This window comes from Bos grunniens, chromosome 5, assembly GCF_055505025.1.
Source record: "Bos grunniens cultivar Pamir isolate PY7600 chromosome 5, Bosgru_T2T1.0, whole genome shotgun sequence".
Lineage (NCBI taxonomy): Eukaryota > Metazoa > Chordata > Mammalia > Artiodactyla > Bovidae > Bos > Bos grunniens.
This window is the reverse complement of record NC_141169.1, coordinates 31,917,035-31,922,894: the sequence shown is the minus strand read 5'-3', so window position 1 is coordinate 31,922,894 and position 5,860 is coordinate 31,917,035. Positions and strand designations below refer to the sequence as shown.

Sequence of the window (5,860 nt, the reverse complement as noted above, 5' to 3'; positions counted from 1 at the left end):
CTAAGGGCTTCCTCTTGCCTGGCTTCCATGAAACCAGACTACTCCTGTGCCAGTTCTGCTTGTGTTGACACAGAAAGGGAGAGGGTTTCCATTTAGTAACAGAGAAACCCAAGGAATGTTGTTCCCAAGTTTTTTTAAAATATTTATTATTGTTTATTTATTTGGCTGCACTGGGTCTCAGTTGCAGCAAGCAGGATCTTCAACCTTTGTTTTGTGACATTTCAGATCTTTAGTTACAGCATGTGGGATCTAGTTCCCTGAATAGGGGTTAAACCCAGGCTGCCTGCATTGGGATTGCTGAGTCTCGGCCACTAGACCTTAGAATTTCTAAGCTGGAATGGATTTTAGGAACCATTTGTTTTTCCCAGAATTTTTTTCTTAATGAGAAACCCAAGGAAATTATTCATGAACTTACAGTGACACCGAAAGGTCTTGTGGCATCATCAGCTGTCACAATCCCTCCAGCAATCATTCAAACACACATCACGGACCGTCAAGCAGGATGGTCGGTCAACATCTTTATGGCTTATTCACTATGTCAGGGAACCTTTCTGTGGTTTGAACTCCATTCTTTTTGGAACCAAGAACAGGACTTCGCGGTGGTCTGGAGGCTGTTTACAAATCCCTTCCTTTCCATCTCCAGTCTGAATAATCTTCCTTTCTAAGTTTGATTCTCTATATCTTCCTCCCCACCATCTCCACCTTAGCCCAATAAACCAATAGATTATTGCCCTGAGCTGGGAAGGGTTGATGAGATCTGACATGGCAAGGTTGCCTCTGCTACACGATCTGTCCAGGGTCAGTCCTGAAGCTGACACCTCATCCCCAGCCATGCTCTGAGACTCATAACACATTGGAGAATTATTTCTGTTCTTGTCCTTCTAAAGGGAAACTCCAATGCTCCATGAAAGTTGGGAACACAACCACAGTCATTTTCTCTATTCCCCAAGGACTATCCAATAACACTCACATTCAGGTAGTACTCTTTATAACATTCCTGGTGATTTACCTCCTGATCCTCACAGTGAACCTGCTGATGCTGCTGGTGATCAGGACTGACTCGCACCTCCACACCCCCATGTACTTCTTCCTCAGTCACCTCTCCTTCCCAGATGCTTTCTGTTCCTCAGTCATTGTGCCTAAGCTGCTAGAGAATCTACTTTCCAAGTGGAAGACTATCTCCTTCCTTGAATGTTTCACCCAGATCTCCTTGATCATATTTTCAGGGGGCACTGAAACCCGCCTCCTTTCAGTCATGGCCTGTGACCAGTACCAGGCTGTGTGCCACCCGCTGTCATATGTGGTGACCATGAACAAGAAGGTGTGTGCTGGCCTGGCGGGAGCCCCCTGGGTCATAGGAATGGGGACTGGCCTGCTTAATACCATCCTCCTGTCTCAGCAGCACTTCTGTGGCCCCAACCTTGTCCCCAGTTTTGCCTGTGGGTTTCCTCCAGTGCTCCTGTTGGCCTGTTCTGACCTCTACATGAGCGTTGCCTCCGTTCAGACCACCATAATGGTCCTGGGCCTTAGCAGGTTTGTCCTAGTGCTGGTTTCTTATACCTGTATCATCAAGACAGCCTTGGGAATCAACTCTGCCACAGGTTGGAACAAGACTTCTCTATCTGCTCATCTCATTTTATTGTGATCACCATCCTTTATGGTTCATGAACATTGAGGTATATCATTGCTGAAGCTTTGAATATAATGTACAATATTTTCCACTCTAAAGTAACCTTGGTCTATAGATCAAAACATTGCAAAGTAGCAGGAAAAAAATTTTATTGGAACTCAGAAGGCCTGGGCTCCAGTTCCACCTCGGCTGTGGACTAGATGTGTGAATTATTAAAAAAAAAAAATCATTTTCTTTCTGAGGTCTCAATTGTCTAATTCTGAAAAATAAGCTTATACAAAGACTGAGGTTTTTCTTGTTTCCATTAAACCATGATTTCAGTTCAGTTCAGTTCAGTTCAGTCACTCAGTCGTGTCCGACTCTTTGCGAGCCCATGAATCGCAGCACGCCAGGCCTCCCTGTCCATCACCAACTCCCGGAGTTCACCCAAACCCACATCCATTGAGTCAGTGATGCCATCCAGCCATCTCATCCTCTGTTGTCCCCTTTTCCTCCTGCCCCCAATAGCTCCCAGCATCAGAGTCTTTTCCAATGAGTCAACTCTTCCCATGAGGTGGCCAAAGTACTGGAGTTTCAACTTTAGCATCATTCCTTCCAAAGAACACCCAGGACTGATCTCCTTTAGAATGGACTGGTTGGATCTCCTTGCAGTCCAAGGGACTCTCAAGAGTCTTCTCCAACACCACAGTTCAAAAGCATCAATTCTTCGGCACTCAGCTTTCTTTACAGTCCAACTCTCACATCCATATATGACCACTGGAAAAACCATAGCCTTGACTAGACAGACCTTTGTTGGCAAAGTAATGTCTCTGCTTTTCAATATGCTATCTAGGTTGGTCATAACTTTCCTTCCAAGGAGTAAGCATCTTTTAATTTCATGGCTGCAGTCACCATCTGCAGTGATTTTGGAGCCCCAAAAAATAAAGTCTGACACTCTTTCCACTGTTTCCCCATCTATTTCCCATGAAGTGATGGAATCGAATGCCATGATCATTTTCTGAATGTTGAGCTTTAAGCCAACTTTTTCACTCTCCTCTTTCACTTTCATCAAGAGGCTTTTGAGTTCTTCTTCACTTTCTACCATAAGGGTGATGTCATCTGCATATCTGAGGTTATTGATATTTCTCCCAGCAATCTTGATTCCAGCTTGTGCTTCTTGCAGCCCAGCGTTTCTCATGATGTACTCTGCACATAAGTTAAATAAGCAGGGTGACAATATACAGCCTTGACGTACTCCTTTTCCTATTTGGAACCAGTCTGTTGTTCCATGTCCAGTTCTAACTGTCACTTCCTGACCTGCATATAGGTTTCTCAAGAAGCAGGTCAGGTGGTCTGGTATTCCCATCTCTTTTAGAATTTTCCCCAGTTTATTGTGATCCACAAAGTCAAAGGCTTTGGCATAGTCAATAAAGCAGAAATAGATGTTTTTATGGAACTCTCTTGCTTTTTCAATGATCCAGCGGATGTTTGGCAATTTGATCTCTGGTTCCTCTGCCTTTTCTAAAACTAGCTTGAACATCTGGAAGTTCACGGTTCACATATTGCTGAAGCCTGGCTTGGAGAATTTTGAGCATTATTTGGGAGTCATCAAAGGGGAAAATGAAAGTCTTTAGTAGACTTTTATTCAGTGTTGGACAAAAAAATTAAATACATCATCCTTAAAACATGCCATTTCTCTTTCCTACTGGAAGATGATGTTTCCAAAGCTTATTTGTACTGTAACTATTGATTAGCTAGTTACTATACTACAGCTGCTTTACACAATCAAGATCAATTTCAGTATGTATCACACCACAATATAAACACTATTAACCTCATTTTCCAAAAGAACACCGAGTTTCAGGAGTAACCAGGTACCTTACAAAAGCTGCCAGAACAAGCTAGGAATGGAGCCAAAATATAAACTAAGGCTCACTGACTTGGAACCTCAAGCTCTTTTCTACCGTGTTTCTCTCAGACACAAACAGCTCTAGTTGATGGGTCCTTGCTCCCAGGAAACAGAGTAACTAACGGCCTGTGCTCTCTACTAGTGAACTGGAGATGTATTTGCACAAATTGCCCTGAACTTTCCTCACCTGGTTGTTTCTCAGTGCGAAGTAAGGGATGGGAAATGATAAGGTCCAAGAGAGCTCACCTGTCCTGAAGACAAAACTCTTCAGCTCTCTTTTTCTCAGTTTCCTCGTTTGCCATAAGGGGAATGATAAGACTTCTTCCAACCACTTCGAAAAAATGTTAGGAGGGATAAATTTAAAAATAAAAATGACAGTAAAATTAGTATCTTTTTTAACCAAGTACATAAAACCCATGAAGATCATTCCAGTGATAATGACACAATTGCAAAAATAAAATTTGAATGCTTCTTTCAAAAATACTCACAATGACACTTAACAATGTATACCCATGAGGAGAAGACAATGGCACCCCACACCAGTACTCTTGCCTGGCAAATCCCATGGACAGAGGAGCCTGGTAGGCTACAGTCTCTGGGGTCACTAAGAGTCGGACACGACTGAGTGACTTTACTTTCACTTTTCACTTTAATGCATTGGAGAAGGAAATGGCAACCCACTCCAGGATTCTTGCCTGGAGAATCCCAGGGACGGGGGAGCCTGGTGGGCTGCCGTCTATGAGGTCGCACGGAGTCAGACACGACTGAAGCGACTTAACAGCAGCAGCAGCAACATACACCCACAATTTTAATCTTACTATATTGGATTTGTATCTCATGCTAGATACATTTGTATCTTTCACTTTATTTACAAAGCTTGGCTTCTTTCCCAAGTCAAAGACAAATGTGCTAAAAAGGACACAATTTTGGTCCACTAAGCATTATAAAAATAATGGGCTGTGATTCTGAGGTGATTCCCAGAGCCATAAATGGTAGGGAAAAAATGACAACTTTATTAGACTATCATATAGTTTTGTTAGGAACAATCATCACAAGATAAGAGCATGCAGTTGTATATATAAAAGAAGAGGCAAAAATCCTCAGATTATCATCATAACTACTAAGGAAAGACACTTTGAAAACTGTGAAGTGCTATAGAAATGCATGATTTTTTTTTTTTTAGTTTTATTCTAACCTGTAGCACTTAATATGCTGCGGAACTTCCTTTTTCTCCAGGGCAGTTTCTCTAATGTCTTGCATATGATCACTCATGTTAGAGGCATTTGAAAGCAGGAATGACTGACTTCTCACTGATAATAGTCATTTCTAGATGCTTCTACCACTGATAGCTGACAGTCCAGAGGACCATCCTTGCAGAATTTGGGATGGGATGGACCCTGACTGCCCAACAGCATTGTGGCCTTTGTCTGGACCTCATTTTATTCCTTTGTGCAATTCCCTTCAAGGTACATGACTCCAGCTTCCGGCTCAGTCCTGGAGCAAGTCCTATCCTTACAGTACAGTGTGGTGACCCCACTACTGGACCCCCTTATCTACAGTCTGAAGAACCAGGAGGTGAAGGCAGCTCTAAGGAGGATGCTGGCCAGGAAGCCCAGGCTTACCTTCTAAGCCAGGCTCTACTGCCTCCTCATAATAGGAGGAAAATAGCAGGAAAAGTCATGAGAAAGAAGAGGAAACAGAAAGACTTCACTCCTAAGCTATCTCAGCATGAATTCTTCTCCACAACAGAAGTCTTTGTTAGTCTGATCCCTGTGCCCTCCCCAAGTCAAGCAAGATGGGGAAACCTCTAGAGAACTAATGGCACCCATCCACAGGGCACCCAGTCACTGCACAAGAAAATCTTCTCAATAAACATATGGAGGATCTTTGAGAAACTAAAAATAGAACCAACATATGATCCAGCAATTCTACTTCTGGGAGCATATCCAAAGTAAATGAAAACATTAACTCAAAAAGATATCTACAACCACCCGTGTTCATAGTAGCATTATCTACAATAGCCAACACATGGAAAGATCCTATGTTTTCTTAATGGATGAATGGATAAAGAAGGCATGGATAAAGCAGTGGAATATTATTCACCCATAAAAATGAGGTAATTCTACCACTCATGATAACATGGATTGACATTGAAAACATTATGCTGGTTTGTCAATTTTATTTATCCTTTCAAAGAACCAGCTTTTGGCACCTCCCAGAATATTGGAAATAAAAGCAAAAATAAACAAATGGGACCTAATTAAACTTAAAAGCTTCTGCACAACAAAGGAAACTATAAGCAAGGTGAAAAGACAGCCTTCAGAATGGGAGAAAATAATAGC

At 42.3% G+C, this 5,860-nt stretch overlaps 1 pseudogene; it reads left to right on the top strand.

Annotated features, from left to right (window-relative positions):
- Positions 1-904: 904 nt before the first annotated feature.
- LOC147371689 (olfactory receptor 5BS1-like) lies at positions 905-5,347 on the top strand (annotated as a pseudogene).
- The last annotated feature ends 513 nt before the right edge of the window (positions 5,348-5,860 follow it).